Below are 17446 nucleotides of genomic sequence, written 5' to 3' on the forward strand. Positions count from 1 at the left end.
TCAACTTACCAACAAGTGACCAAGGACGATCGATCATAGGATCCAAGTTAGGCTCTAAAATTTGCATGTGAGCCAAAATTTTGGAGGGTGGTTGTAGCCGGTACAACAAGCACCAATCCACTCAGGAGGACATCTATTTTATGACTGGCCTATCCAAGAGAGGGGAGGAGTTTCCCCAGTTCCTTGATTTCCCCTCGGTGTTGCAACAAAGAGTCAACTTATCTACATTCAGAGATAAGTTTGGGATCACATAGTTTCTCCAACGTATTTTCAGGTATCTGGGGGACAACTAAATATCTCTTCTTTTGATACATATGAGGTTAGGTGTCTCTCACAATTATTGAATAGCATTTCACACTCTACTAGTGATGGGAAGCACATTAGTTGCCTTCTTTTGTTTTATGTTGATTCTTTGGTGTAAAGGCCACAATGTATCAGATGGTCTGCCATTTTTTTGTGACAATTTTGTATAACTTTAGATAGATGTTGTGTTTTAATACATGGGAGGTCAAGTAATAAAATTTAGTGATAAAATTTAATTTATCACTAATATGAGAGTTTCAAGTAATTTAAATTTAATATTTATAGCAACTATTACCAATTTAAATTTAAATTTAATAGCTTACCAATTATATAAAATGCCAACAAAATGAATAAAAAACAATATAATTAGCATGGGATATTGTTAGAGGTGATCATGATGATGATGCCCTGTTAAATTATTAGATTTGTGGGTTAGCTAATGATGTTTATATGTGCTAGAGGTATATTAATTAGATGATGTTAGTGAATTTGAATGTGTATTTTAGAAGATGTTTATATTTGTTAGATGGTTATCGTCATGATGTTTATTTTTATGAAATGATATATATTTATTATAGATTATATATTGGTGAACTTATATCAAAATTTTATATATGAAATTGCATGCAAAACGACTTACTTTAAATTAAAAATGAAAATATGTTTTTATAAATTACAAAGTTTAATATGGTTGAAACTATAATTATAAAATTACCATAAATATTTTCCATTGTACCATTTACTCTTTTTTAAGAGGCTCTTCTACCCTAAAAATTGTAATTATTATGAGCTCCAATCATAAGCATTCTATTGGCCCTAAATTTTATGGACGAAAATATTCCTATAGTTGGTGTTTTTGTCATTATTTCGTAAGTCGATTGCTATCAAAATTTTAAATTACTTCATTAATTGTGGTTTTAGTCAACATTGGGGGCATAATTAAAATATTTCAAAAAAAATGATGAAAGTATGGAAACTAACAAACAGTTAATTTGAAAACCAAATTATCACAAAATCCAAATTAAACTTATAACGAACTTACAATTAAACAAATATGTAAAAAATTTAATTGTTAAATTATAAATTACACAATTGAAAATACTTAGTTTTAAGTGTAAAAATGTTTCCACTGGAAAAAAATGTGTAAAAATGTTTGTGAATCTTACCAATTATATAAAATGCCAACAAGACAAATAAAAAATAATACAATTAACAAAATAAAGAAAAAAAAACATACAATAATAGTGTAAATGATGAAATAACACAAGTACATATCACTCTCTATTGTCAACACACTGATTATCTTCCTCGCTTCTTGTTAGCATTAGGTTTACACCTTTATGTTAAGTAAGGGATGTCAGTCTATCTTTTTGCAAGTCATAATCATGAAAAAGGGGGTGTTTTATTCATGCTGAGGTTGGCCAGAAGATGTGTCATTTAAACCCTTTTTCGCAACCCTAAGTTTATGAAAAGTTTCACTTTATGATTTGACCTATAGCAAAAAATCAGGTAGTGCTATGAAATGTTTTTGTAGCGTTTTTCAAAAAAATTCAAAACTTGATTTTGGACCCATGAAGTCATCTTTTCTAATCGTCCAAGTGGTTATTTATAAAATAATGGTCCTCCCCTTGCATGATGTGGAATTTTCCAACATTTTTGATCCCATTTGAGCCATTTAAAACCAAACCCTAGTTTACTCTATTTTTCCTAAAAAGGGTTTTTCCCAGCAAACCTAGATTTGTTGTTTTCCAGTGCCAAAAGAGGGTTAGCTATTTTTCAGTCCCTTGTTAAGTTATTGGAAGGTCAGTGAATTTGTTGCAGGTCTGTCTGGACATGTGAAGAGGTTCGAACCTGATGGAATGTACTTCAAAATTTACCCTAAAATGCTTGATCTTTTTAGGACATTACAATTCCCTATCATAGAAGAGTTGATTGCTGAAGCAATGGGTTTTCTAATAGAAGGTGAAAGGTGGTTCAAGAAGTAGAGGTTGTTGAATATGGATTTGAATTTCTTCCCGAAAGAAGAATGCCAACATTAAGAATAGGATGTAGGGGTCCTCCAGAGCAAACTGAAACCTTAATGGGTTACTACACCTAGAACTAACCATATTTTATTCACTTGTGAAGGCAGGTATTCCAAAACTTATCTATATCACATAAGTTTTCATTGTCACTTAGCAGGTTTTAGGAAAATGAATTTTCCATTATTCCTACATCAAAATTTGTTGAAAATGTGCACTAAGGTAAGGAAGACACCTAAATTACAAGCTCATGATATTTTATATCATAGTATCATTAATATTTTATATACCCATGAGTTGAATAAGCAAGTGGAACAATTAAGAAAAATGAGACAAAGGAACCCAAACCCACCTGTAAATAGAAGATCAAAAAGAGACCAAAACAAAGTTTCTCCTTAAGATGTGGCTCATGAGGCCAAAGGATAATCTATCCAACCCTAGGTTGAAAAACATGAGGAGGTCCCAATGAAAATGCTAGAGGCTTACGTTGAGGTTTATGAAGGAAGGACTAGAAGCCAAAGAAGCCAACAAAGTAGAGGAGGAGGAAATAAAATAGAAAATCTCAAAGAGAAAAAAGGGTAAACATAAATGAGGAAGTTAAGATAGTTAGGGTTATGGGAAAAAGGCCTCACACTTGGCCTGGTAACAAGATGAGGTTTAAATTCAAAACCATAATGAATCCTATGTACAAATAAGCAGTCATCATCCTTGATGAAGAAGAAAAAATGGAGTGGGCTTCAAAAAGTAAGAAAAGACTGAGAAAAATAGAATATGTTGAGAAGAACAAAGGAAGAACCCTAAAAAATGATAAAATCTCACAAAATCTAACCATGAGGGTGACAAGAAGTCAAGATAAGTTGGACATCCTTTCTCAAGTTATAGAGGACATAGGGAAGTGATCAGTGGACTCCAAGGGCAGAGTATAGTATAAGCCCTAATTTTTGTTATAGTAAACCCTAATTTTGTTGCAACAAACCCTAATAGATATTTAACATTTTGGTTTACCATGGTTAAAAATTAAGGAATAATTATTTTGAGTATATTGTGGTAAGAGATAAGATATTTTTTATGGCCTAAGGAGTATGAGTCAACATGGGGAAAGCAAGCAGCAAAGAAGGCATACAGTTACACAATTTTGGAACCATTTCTGGGTTCATGAATTAGTTGGATACAAGGAGGGAATATGAATTTAGCTTCAAAGATCAAGCCTATAAGGAAAAAAATTGTTCAACATCCTATCTAGCAGTAGATAGGTCATTATTCTTCAAGGATACTAGTAGCAAGAGAATATAACAACCGTGTACTTTTGATTAGGGATTATGTACTCGATTAGTGATCCGAATAGCTTAGAGGATAGGATTTATGTGATTTTTTTCAATTAAAATCTCAAAATATTATGTAAATATTTTGTAATTATTGCTACCATACTTCAAGGAGTTGAACTCTATTGTATTTCCTATATATTTCATCAAAAATATGAAGAAAAGGTTGGATTTTTTTGAAAATTATAGTAATTGTCTCTTTGTTTTGAATGCTTCAATTATTTAATTTTCCAAGATCAATAGATTCTAATAAGTGATATAAAGATTCATGAGATAGTGGATTTTAATATGTATCTTTGTGTTTTTCAATTTCTCCTTCAATAATCTCATAACTACAATCCCTGACTGTTTGGAAAAGATAAATTACTTTAGAATTCATTTTGTTCTTGATTCTTTGAGTGATGCTTTCAAAGCTTCCCATCCTAATCTTCTAAATCCACCTTAGGATTCATTATGCATGCCCTATAGTTATGGACTATTTTTCTTATTCTTCTTTCATCTACAACAAATGACAAAGGGCTAGGATATGTTATCCACCTTGCCTTATCAATATGGTCTAGATATCTTGATAAATCTATCTAAGCCTAGCTATTTGACTCCATCACCCAATGGGCTATTGATTTCAAACCCAACCAAACCCTACATCAACACAACTTGTCTAAATATTTAGCCATAGTGTAAAGGTCAGAGAGAGCCCTCTCTAGATTGAAGGGGCTAGCCTTCAATTTATAAGTTGGATTGAAAAAGCTGTAGAAATTCCCACTGTAGATCACCTAGTAGTGCAATGTACTAAAGCAAAACACTTGATCTACTTCTACAAACAATTTAGTGGAAGCTTAATCAAACATGACAAACATCAACAAGAACACATATAACTGATAAGAAGGAATCAATCACATATAACACTGAAGAATTTACCTAGGGAAAGCTTCAGCCTAAAACCCCAACTCTGTATTATCATACAAGTGGAAATATATCTAGTATTACAAGAAGAATCATCTCAAAAGCTATCGTGCTCTCTCTGCAATACCTCTTCTACTCATAGACAGTCAAAGGCCTCTATTTAACCTCTATTCTTTCCTCCAAGCCTCCTATTTATTTACACAGTTTTGATTGGGGTCCAGTGAAACCACTTGTGTGAATTGGCCTCTTCACATACTCACTAACCTTTGATCCAACTACGCAGTCCTGAAGAAGATAAATGATCATCATGGATGCGATTCCTTTATAGGAAAAATATTCATCCAACTGATAGTACACTGTCCCTTCTCTGATCTCAACTGGGTCTCTGTCTGAACTAACATGCATGAGTTATTCATGAGAGAATCTTCAATTATCTGAAGTGCACTAGTTATATGCAAGCATGCATTAACTAACCTAACTCACATTAATTTAAACAAACCGTTTAAATCAATCTAGCTAGACTTGACCCTGTTAATTGAGCCAACTAATTACTATTCAAGTTAAAACTCATCCTTATCTCTTTAACTGATGGATAAATTCCTTAATTAATAGAGAAACTGTTGCATGTCCTCACATAGACTTCATGTTTGATTTTTCTCAACTAATTAACTCATGGTGAATTAATTTATTTATTTCAAACAGCTATTAAGTTCAAATTCGAATTTTACTTCCTATTTCTAGTCCAGGGACTGACTAAAATAGGAATCCATACTGAACTACTAAAAATAGAATTCTATTTTTAGCACTTCCATTTTTCATTCCTGTTGCCCAATCAAGCACTGGTACTCAAATTTCTATTTATAGTAGTGCTATTTTTAGCACTTCTATTTTTAGCATTTCTTGTTGACATTTTCAACACTCCGTCTCAACAAGAAAGGCTTCAACTCAAACCCGATCCTGTACCTTTGGAATGTTCTACATGCAACACTCCTATCAAGTGTGGTTGCTCCAGCAACTCTCGGAACAAAAAAAAACTCCCAACTGACCTCTTTGTTGGGCTAGAAACATACTCTGATGTTGAAGCTCTACCTGCTACTGACAAGTGCTCCCTCTCTGACCTCTGAGCTACTACAAAACTCCATGCATCTCGCACCGTTACACACCTCTCTGTGCCATCCTACACTAGTGCGACACCCTGTGCCTCTCGCATTGCTACAGCCTACTAGCTCTACGTAGTCCTGGGACTCTTGCACTGCAGCTGTCTCTGCCACTCCATTTGCATCTGTCTCTACCTAATCAGCCAATCCTGCTACTCTTGGTCGGGGCTCCTGTAGCAAATTCTAATCAAAGAGTTTGGGTGCCTCAAGGATCCTACCCCTATTCTAGCCTTCTTGGGACGATCACTCCACATCGCCCCACCTCCTACCTGGAGGTATGGCTACATGTGATCCCTCTTCCCAACTGGATCAAAGTTTCCTCCCTAGTGGAGATCTCTGCATGGGTGGATGTCTCTACTCGATATCCTCTCAGCTTCACCTATTGTGGCTGCTCCATAACGTCCTGAAGTTGTTGCACCAATTTTGGTTCCTCCACAATCGTTTAAGACTTCCTCTAGTGCTACATGTTGAGAGGTACTATACTCTCCCTCTCAACCACCAAGAATAGGTTCTTGACCCGTGAACGGATCTGCTTCACCTGTCTAGTGATGATGTGTCTAAGGAAAACCCTTCCCTTACTGAAGACTGCATCATAGCCTCTCTCTTCCAGCATCACTATCGACACCAAGTTTCTCTTTAGTCCCAGTACATACTTGACATCGGTCAAGGTAAGGTGAGCTCCATGCTCCCTTTGAAAAATAACCGTGCCTACACCTGAGACACTATACTTTTCATCATTACTCATCGCTATGAGTATCTGGAGATCTTTCTCCTCCAAATTACTAAAAAAACTCTTGTCGACAGTCATGTGGAAAGAAGCTCCACTATCAAGAAACCAACCACTTCCCACCATGGATGAAACCATACATGCGAAGAGTGTGAAATCCAATTCGAACTGTGAAGCAAGTGCCTCACCTTCAGATCCTTCCTTGGATCCCTTCTTGGATTTCCTTTGTGGACAATTTGTAGCAAAATGGCCCACCTCATGACAAAGAAAGCATCTTACTTTCAATTTGTCAAACTTCTTCCCACCATGGGAAGAATTGGATTCAGAAAGAGAAACCTTCTCCTTCCACTTCTTTGTCTTACTCGCTAAGGCAAAATTTTCTTCATCCTCCATGGATGAAGAACCATCTCTGGTCCTTCTTCTTATCTCCTACATCAGATCTGACCAAAGTCGTTCCCAATCTGGTAGTTTCTCTCTTCCACTAATCGAGCCTTGGTAGCTATGCCAGCTCTTAGGAAGAATGGAGGGTGCAAGACTCACCATGGAATCATTAGCTGTCATGATCCCTACACTTCCAAGCTCATCCCTGCATGAGGTGAGCTTGTTCAGATACATAGAGATAGTGTCACCCTTTTCACACTTGATCTTTTGAATTTTTTCCTTTAGTACTAGCTTCCTTTGATAACTGTTATTCTGATAAAGATCTTTCGATATTTTCCACATCGAAAACAGAGTCTCCTTCCCATGGAGGCTCGAGACAATGTGATCTCGAACTCCCTCCAGGAGGATTCTTCTTGCTCTAGGCACACACTTTTTCCATTCCACCAATTGAGTAACATCAGTCAGCTTCTGAACTTCTTGATCAATGAAGTCCTTTAGACCATTATCTTCTAATACTACCTCCATGTGATGCTTCCAGGCTATATAATTCAAGCTACCATCAAGGGAATATTCGAGTCTCAAACCACTGAACGCCATTGGTGAAATAGATGTCATAAGAAGTCAATTCAATATTCAGAAACCACAAAATTCAAATTCCCCCTTCTTGTGTACTATTCTTCCTTGATAACCTATGCTCTGACACCATGTAGAAATTCCCACTGTAGATCACCTCGTAATGCAATGTACTAAAGCAAAACACTTGATCTACTTCTACAAACAATTTAGCGGAAGCTTAATCGAACATGAACAACATCAATAAGAACACATATAACTGATAAGAATGAATCAATCACACATAACATAGAATAATTTACCAAGGGAAAACCTTAGCCTAAAACCCCAACTTTCTATTATTGTACAAGTGGAAATATAGCGAGTGTTACAAAAATAATCAACTCAAAAGCTATCCTGCTCTCTCTACAATACCTCTGCTACTCATAGATAGTCAAAGGCCTCTATCTAACCTCTGGTCTACCCTCCAAGCCTCCTATTTCTTTGCGCAATTTTGATTGGGGTCCAGTGCATCCACTTGTGTGAATTGGCCTCTTCAAACACTCACTAACCTTTGATCCAACTATGCAATCCTGAAGGAGATAAATCCTCATCATGGATGAGCTTCCTTTATAGGAAAAATATTCATCCAACTGATAGTACACTATCCCTTCTCTGATCTCAACTGGGTCTCTGTCTAAACTGACATGCATGAGTTATTCATGAGAGAATATTCAGTTATCTGAAGTGTAGCAGTTATATGCAAGCATGCGTTAACTAACTGAACTCACATTAATTTAAACAAATTGTTTAAATCAATCTAACTGGACTTGACTCTATTAACTGAGCCAACTAATTACTACTCAAATTAGAACTCATCCTTACCTCTTTAACTAATGGATAAATTCCTTAATTAATAGATAAACTATTGCATGTCCTCACATAGACTTCATGTTTGATTTTTCTCAACTAATTAACTCATGGTGAATTAAATAATTTATTTTCAAATAGCTATTAAGTTCAAATTCGAATTTTACTTCCTATTTCTAGTGCAAGGACTGACTAAATTAGGAATCCATATTGAACTACTAAAAATAGAATGCTATTTTTAGCACTTCTATTTTTCATTCCCTATTGCCCAATCTAGCACTGGTACTCAAACTACTATTTATAGTAGTGCTATTTTTAGCACTTCTATTTTTAGCATTTCTTGTTGCCATTTTCAACAAAGGTTTCCTTGGAAACTTCTCTCCTACAACCAGAGAAAATATCTAAGTTCTAACATCTTGGTGACCATACTGGGGATTTCGAAAGTCACATCTTCCACGAAACTATTTTAATGGTTAAATCCACTTTCTAAGGGAAAATAGAAAGTTAGGTAACATCAGCGGCTGACATTTTTTCTCTGGCAAATCCACAGTGTACAGTTTGTGGCTATTTCATTGGAAATTATTGTGTATAGAAGGATTCATACAAGGAGGCATCTAGATCCAAATCCACCAGAGGTACTGACAAACCTTGAAAAATTCTTTAGGAAAAGGAAATCTATAAAAGAAACATGTACCCTTGTTTTAGAAAAATATCTTTCTCTTCCTAAAGAGATAAAATATGTTGAATACATTCAGTTGGATTTAAACTTTAAACACAATCTATTCAGATCAAAATCAGAATCCAACTTGTTAGACACAATCCTTGATGAAACAAAGCTAAAACATTTTACTCCAAGTATTGTTCAAAGAATAAATAATTTAGAAGAAGATAAAGACATTTGGTTGCGGTTTTTATAAATTAGAACATTTGGTTCAACAACTTCAAACAATAGTTTCTAAATCTCCCACCCTCAAGCATCCTATTCCATCATTTTTTGCTCCAGTAGCTGCACTTCCATTATTCATCCCACATAGTTCTGTTTCAACTACTCTTGTTGAATCTACTATACATAATTAATCAACTATTATAACAATAATTTCACTTCCTCCGTCATCTGCATTCCAGATCCATGTTGTTGGTTCAACCCCATCTCATACAACCATGGCTGCTAGATATACTCCTCTCAATCTCCTATCTCCCCTACATGATATTCCTTTGAATTATGGTCAGCATTTACTTCAATTTTATGGTGTGGGACTCTTCACAACTTAGTAACATGTAGACATGCTAAATGATTTTATCAATCTAGAGGAGGTAGATCATGAGGATGTTAAGCTTAGACTTTGTGCATAAATTCTATTAAGAGAGTTTAATAAATGGTTCTGAGCTTTACCAACAACAAGTATAGTGAATTTTCAACAGTTTGAATAAATATTCTTGGCTAGATGGGAAGTAAAGAAGAACCCTCTACAAATACTAGTAGAATTTGAGAATCTAAAGAGCAATATAGGGGAACCATTTCAAAAGCTTATAGTTTGGTTCAAAAAAATCTATAATTCTATCCATACTAATATCAAGCCACCTCCTGATTTAGCCTTGTTACATTACCCTGATGACTTTGATGCTGAGTTAATCTATCAGTTTGGATAAATAAATCCTACTACATTGGAATATATGCAAAGCAATTCTATTGGGGTGGAGGCAAACTTGTTGGCCAAGAAAGCTAAGATGAGGGCTGAAAGAAGAATATGATTTAAAGAGGAACAAGCCACTTCTTCATCAGACACAAAATTTGATGTGATGCTAAAAACCATGGAGAAATTAGTTGATAAATTGACCCCTCCTAGAAGTGATTCCTAGCCACGAGTAATAAATCATGGTTTTAGAAGACCACCTAGACCTCAGCCTCACCAGAAGAATCTAGATATGCAACAAATTGTCAAAGCTCCATTTCTCGAAAGATTTTTTGATGAGTAAGATAATGAAGAATCTAATCAACAACATGTGAACTGTTTTGATGATGAAGATACATAATTGTTTCTAACAAAAGAAGAACATGATATGTCTCTTGAATGTTTTAGAGAAAAAGATGGTGAGAAACTAATGTTTGATTCATAAATATATTAGCAGGGGTATAATAATGTTGTTGCCAATTTTCAGAGGTAGTATAATCTACGTGGTAGAAATGTGACTGTTTCTAAACCTCCCTCAGGAAAATGCATTCTGGATAAGAAACAAACTGAGCCTATGAAATTAGTAGAGCCTAAGAAGACAATGGAAGTAAGGAAGGATGTTGCTAATAAGGGTGAAGAAATCAGAAAGGAAGGAAATGTCAAAGATATAGAAAAGGTCCAACCTTATTTCAATCTGAAAAATGATATAGGGAAGATTAAAATTTCCATCCCTTTTGTTGAATTGTTGAAGAACGTCCAGTGCAAAGATTTTTTTTTTCAAAATGATAAAAAACTCACCAGCTGATCAAACTTTGAACATCAATAGTCAAGACTCTCAGAATATCCAAGATGATGCACCTAAGTTTTTATTTGGTCCACATGATATTAAATTAAATGTAGATGTGAAACCTTTTTATGTAAGCTTTAATATCCATGACATGGTGCCACATAATACAATGCTTGATTCAAGGGCTTCACACAATTTGATGCCCAAGATTGTTATGGATACTCTAGGTTTGGACATCACTAGACCATATAAGGACTTATTTTCATTTAATTTTAGAAAAGTATAGTGTCTTGGGTTGATCAAAGACTTGGTTGTGAATTTAATTCAAATTCCAACAAAGAGCATAGTAATGGATGTATTAGTAGTAGACATACTAGCAATATTTGGTATGCTACTTTCTTGTGCTTGGGTAGTTGAAGTAGGTGGTACTTCACAGATGGACATGTCATATACCTCCATCCATATTTTTGGAGAAACAAGGAGACTGTACAGGGAGATTCAAATCAAATATGTGGTAAGAAGTAAAGCATAACTAGAAAATCATCCAATTTATGTTGTAGACACTGATTTGGGATCAATAATTCTATTTAATGATTTGAATTTGGAAGAAGAAAGTCAACAACAAGTGGAAGAACAAATTGAAATAGAAAGTTAAGAGGTTAACGTATATATGACATGGAGTTTGAGATTTGATGGATCTGTTTGCAAAGAAGGAGCAGGATCTGGTATATGGATTATGCCACCTAAGGAAGATAGCCAAATATATTATTTTAAACTAGATTTTGAGTGCTCTAACAATGTAGTTGAGTATAAGGATTTATTCATTGGTTTGAGTAAACTTAGAAAGAAGAGAGCTAGGAGACTTCAAATATTTGGTGATTTAGAGCTCATTATAAATCAGATTAAAGGGTTATACCAAACAAAGCATCCAAGGATGAGGGCTTAAAGAAATGAGCCTTGGGATTTGTTTGAAAACTTATTTATTGAGCCAAAAATTTCAGTTGTTTCTAGAAATGAAAATTGTATTATTTATTCACTGGCTAGCACAACAAGTATGTTCACAGTTCCTATTTATCGCAATCAAAAATATTAGGTAGAAGTGAAATACATACCTTCAATTACAAACAACATAAAGCACTGACTTGTCTTCAAAGATGATAAAAAAATAAAGATATTTCTGGAAATAGCTGGTGAGTTTCCTAATAGTCCTATTGATGAAGAAAGATATTCATAAAATTAGGCTAAAATAAATGATTTTGTAAATGTTATAGGAGACTAGAAAATAATCTAGATAAGTAATAATTTTTTGCCTAGTGGATTAGTGCCTTTGGAGAAGTTGTTTGATAGAAACAATGTAGCTATCAAACAAAAAATAAAGCCTGGTGGTAAAGAATTACATGACTGCAATTGGGTACAAAAAAGAAACCAAATATTGTTAAAATTCAGATTCTTTAAATGAGGAACAAAAGAAAAAATATGTTTCTTTGTTGAAAGAGTTTTTTTATGTCTTTGCATGGAAGTATGAATATCTAAGGTTTTATAAAAAGGCATAATTCATCATACCATACCCTTGAAAGAGAATGAAAAACCTTTCAAGTAAAAATTGAGAAGGATAAACCCTAAATTGTTACCACTAATAGAGAAAGAGGTGAAAAAGTTGTTAGATGCTAAGATTATAATTCCTCTCAAATTTTCAAAGCAGGTGGCTAGTTTAGTAAAAGTAAGGAAGAAGTATGGGGAGATTCGATTGTGTGTAGATTTCAAAAACCTAAACAAAGTTTCATTGAAGGACAATTACCCTCTACCAAAGATGGAACACATTCTACAAAGTGTTGTTGGATATGAAAAGATTCAATGCTTGATTGTTTCTCAACATACAATAAGATATTAATGAATATTGAGGATCAAGAAAATATAACTTTCACTACACCATGGGGAACATTCATGTTTTCCAAAATGCCTTTTCAATTAATGAATGCAGGACCTACATTTCAGAGGGCTATGGACATATATTTTGCAAGACAAAAGGATAAAATTGTGGAGATTTATTTAGATGACATCATAGTGTATTCAACATCTGATTCTAAGCATTTAAAACACCTTAGGTAAGTTCTCTTGAAGTGTGGAAATTTGGTATTTCATTGAACCCAAAAAAATCACATTTTTCTATGAAGGAAGGTAAGTTGTTGGGACACATTGTACCTAAGGATGGGATTCAAATTGATCTAGAGAGAATTGAAGCAATACAGTAACTTGAGTTACCCAGAATCAAGAGTGAAATCCGATCATTCATGGGTAGGGTAAATTTTCTGTGGAGGTTTATTAAAAACTTTACTGAAATATTGAGAGAAATTGACACCATGTTGAAGAAAGGAAGTGAAGTCAAGTGGACCCCTATAGCCAAGTGGTATTTTGAAGAAATAAAGTTAGAAATAACTAAAGCTCTTCTTCTTATCGGCCTAAAGTTTTCAAAGGATTTCCTGGTGTTTTCATTTGGTTCAGAACAAACTATCTCAAGAGTTTGGTTGCAGAAAAATCAAGAAAATCTGGAGCAACCTATATCATTTTTAGCAAAATCTTGAACGATGCTAAGCTAAAATACATTATTTTGGAAAATAAAGCCTTTACCTTGGTGAAAGAACTAAAGGATTTTAGAGTTTATGTTCTCCATTCTCATGTAACTATATTTGTTCTGAATGTTCTTGTAAATGACATCTTGAATCAACCTGACAGTGATGATCGGAAAGGTAAGTGGATTGCGAATCTGTTAGAGTATTGCCCAAAGATTAAGCCAACAAAATTAATTAAAGGTCAAGGTCTAGCTAGAATGATTGTTGGGATCACGATTGCCATTACGACAAAACCCACTGGTGTTAGTAAACGAACGCATCACCAGAGTTAACAGACCCTTGAGAGGCAGTTAGTACATGTCACAAAACACAGAGGGAGCGTTGGACTATCCAATGCCCAACAATCTCCCCCCCCCCAGCGCGAGCCGAGTGTGATTTGAACTCGAAACCTTTGGCTCTGATACCACTGTCAGGAGGCCGACGGTTTGAATGCAAGACCTCGTGTGCAGTTTTGAAACAGAATCGCAGCACAGGTCCAGAAGCTCAAGGGATTCCCCATGCAACCTTCTCTTGGATATAGCGAAGCCTCTAGTGAAAATTTTGTGCGGTGGAATGAGAGTATTTTGTCGGCAATGGAGGGCATGCGGGGTTCAGAAATTAGATATATTTCAAGCATAGTCATAGTATGGACAGTCCTGCGTGGAGGCACAACAGTCATCAGATAAGGTAGTATGGACATCGCTTTTATGAAACCTTTATGGACAGAGAGAACAGGTAAAGGAATATGGTAGACAGAGTGCAGGTAATGAAATATGGCAGACAGAGGACGCAGGTAAAGGAATATGGCAAATAGAGGAGTTACAAGGAGCATAAGAGCTAAAAAAGGAGCTGTCTCTGATACCATGTGTTGGGATCACGATTGCTGTTATGCCAAAACCTGCAGGTGTTAGTAAATGGATGCATCGCCAGCGTTAACGGATCCTTGAGAGGCGGTTAGTCCATGTCACGAAACACATGGGGAGCGTTGGATTATCCAATGCCCAACAATGATGACTAAAACAAATTGTGACACTTTTGGTATAAAGTTTTTTCAATTTTTTCAAATGATTCAAAAGAAATACTAATTTTTCAAGTAGTTGATGAACTTAGAAATTATCGATGGTATGGTGACATAATTTATGTTTTACAAAACTTGGAAGCCCCATGAAGAATGGAGGAAACCAAAGCATGGTATTTGAAGCTAAAAGGTACCAATTTTTGTTGTATTGATGGTTACTTGTTTCAGAAAGTCGAACAGGTATCCTTTTGAACTGTCTTGTTGAAGCAGAAACAAAATAGGGGGTTAAATAATGTCATCAAGGAGTGTGTGGAGGGAATCACTACTAGAGAGCCATTGCAAATAAAATACTTAAGGCATGATACTATTGGCCAACCCTTTTTACATATATACACCAAGAAGTTGGAGCAAGTTTTCAGTGCCAATTTTTTTAGGGAAAATACAAGTTACTATCCTTACCTTTGAAACCAATCTCAATTGAAACCGATTTCAGCAGTGGGGATTGGATTTTATTGCAAAAATTCACCCACATTCTTCCAGAAAGCATATATGGATATTGACTACCGCAAACTATTTTACTAAATGGATTGAAGCTATTCCAATAAGGCAGGCTACAAATGGTGTAGTAATTCAGTTCTTAGAGCGTATCTTTTCAAGTTTTGGCTGCCCTAGAAAAATGATAAAATATAATGCTCAGTCTTTAAAATCTCTGAAAATGGTTAAATTCTGTGAGAACTATCATGTTACTTTGAATCATTCTACAATATATTAACCTCGAGGTAATGGACTAGCTGAATCATCCAACAAAAGTTTATTCAGAATTATTAAAAAGTTGTTAGAAGAGAAAAAGAAGGCTTGGCACACCAAATTGAAGTTTTCACTATGGGAGAATAAGATTAGCATCAAAAAGTCCATTGATACATCACCATTTCAATTAATATATGGCACAAAATCAAATTTTCCAGTTTCATTAGGTCTACTAGTGATTATTAAAGGAACATGAGGTAGAACCTAATGGTTTTCAAAGAAGGACTAATCAACTTACCGAAGTAAAGGAATTAAGAGAGAAAGCATATCAACACTCTCAGATGTTTCATGATAAAATAAAACAGATTCATGATTAGAAGGTTAAAGAGGATAACTTGAAGGTGCAAGATTTAATCCTGAAATGCGATGCTAGATTTGATGATAAAGGGAAACATGGAAAATTTTACCATTTATGGAAAGTGCCTAATCTAGGTTCGGGTGTGAAGAGGGACCCTTCCAAGACCTTTTACTTTCGTGATGTGTTAAATTTCATTTTAAAATAAAATTAATGAATACATCTACATGCTATAAAGAAGAGGAACATAACAATCATCAACACATGAAAACATAAGGCATTGATAAAAGAGTTCGTCCAGGAGGGACTACGTCTTCAGGTCCCGGTGTCAAGATGGTGTAGGCTACTGCATTAAGTGCTGTCAATAATGGTGATGTACACAGAGATGACATTTTGATCATACAAGGAAGAATGCCCTCATGTGTGAATGGCTCTAAGAGATATTCCACAACCGGAATTCTCAATCAAAAGACTCCTATCAGTATGACACAAAAACATACATGATGATCATCCCGCCAACATGGCATAAAAGGGATTTGAAAACAACACATGCATGACGACAACAAGAGTATCCCAACAACATACAACAAGGGATGTCAAAGCATAACATGAAGAGTTATGACACCAAGTACATCACATAGAAGATTCCGCATCAAATCAAGCAAGGAATCATGACAACATGTAATAAACAAGATCCTGCATCAACATTAATCAAGGATCTGTGCAAAATAATGCATAAAGAAGAATTACATGAACACATCATATACCTCACAACCAAGGGCCATCTGAAGAAGTGGATGTCACATTGTTGAAGTTACTTGGACCATCAATCTGAAGGCATCGATCGTATGAAGATGGCTGCTCGCACATGAATGTGGACATCTACACTGGCACTTAGAAAAGGTGGCTAGAAGAAGAAATGAAAGAATAAGAAATCTAAAGACACCATCCGATTTGTGGCGTCGAGTAGTGCTGAATTGACCATCCAAAATCTGAATTCTAAGAAGTTGAGAATTCTGGGCTCAAGGAATCTTTTAGATTCCCCAGGATTCCTCAAAGATTATGTTCCATGGATGGACTGGAAATCTACAACTCAGGTGGTGAATCTGATCTCTCCATCGTGATCCCTACAAAAAACTATGAAAAAGAAGTATAAACTTGACTATATTCTGACATATCAAAATTTTACCTCCTTGGGAAAATTTCATGGCTCATGGTTCCGCTCCCTGTTTTTGCTGAAATCATGGTTCCACGTGCATTCTGGAACTGACTGAAAAATGAATAAATCTAATGATGAAATAGACAACACCATTGCATTCATGGCGACAAGAGGTGTAAAATCCATATAAAATTTGTCAATTTCTGACAAAGTGAAAATTTTGCCCTCTTGCAAAATTCATGGTTCTTGCATTAAAATACATGCCTACCTTCTACCACTAAATTTGTGCCTGTAGTCTCTCTCCTCTGTCTCCAACTGTGTGCAGAGGTAAAAATGACTATTTATATAAATATTTCAATAGATTTACCAAGGTGATTTGTTGGCTCATTAATTAAATATATGCGTTGGTTGAGGAGAGGTTGGGGGATCAAATCCCGCCTCTCCATATATATATTTTATAAATCCAAAAAGATGCATTAATGGGGGTCAGTTCCGCATTTGGCGGCCCGCCCCTTAAACCCTGCACTATTAACGTTATTGGTGTACTAATATCAGCAATCGACGCTTTGACTCGGTGATTAACATGGGCGCTGGCAGCGTTTATCGGCTCGATTTATGGGATTTCACCGATATATCGGCGATTAGCCTAATTGACGCTGACTAAATCGACGATCGGCGCCGATAAAATCGGTGATCGATATATGGTATCGGCGATATATATTATGACGCATAACAAATCAGTGCTTTAATAGGGGTTTCCCCAATATATGTGGTCGCATATGTATAAAGGGTCGGGGCGATGGGGTGTGGGCTAGGTCCACCGCCAATGGCCCACCTGCGCCGATATAAAATATATGTATGG

The sequence above is a fragment of the Pinus tabuliformis genome, chromosome 8 (genome assembly GCF_031772625.1).
Source record: "Pinus tabuliformis cultivar Carrire ecotype Pingquan chromosome 8, CPIR1, whole genome shotgun sequence".
NCBI lineage: Eukaryota > Viridiplantae > Streptophyta > Pinopsida > Pinales > Pinaceae > Pinus > Pinus tabuliformis.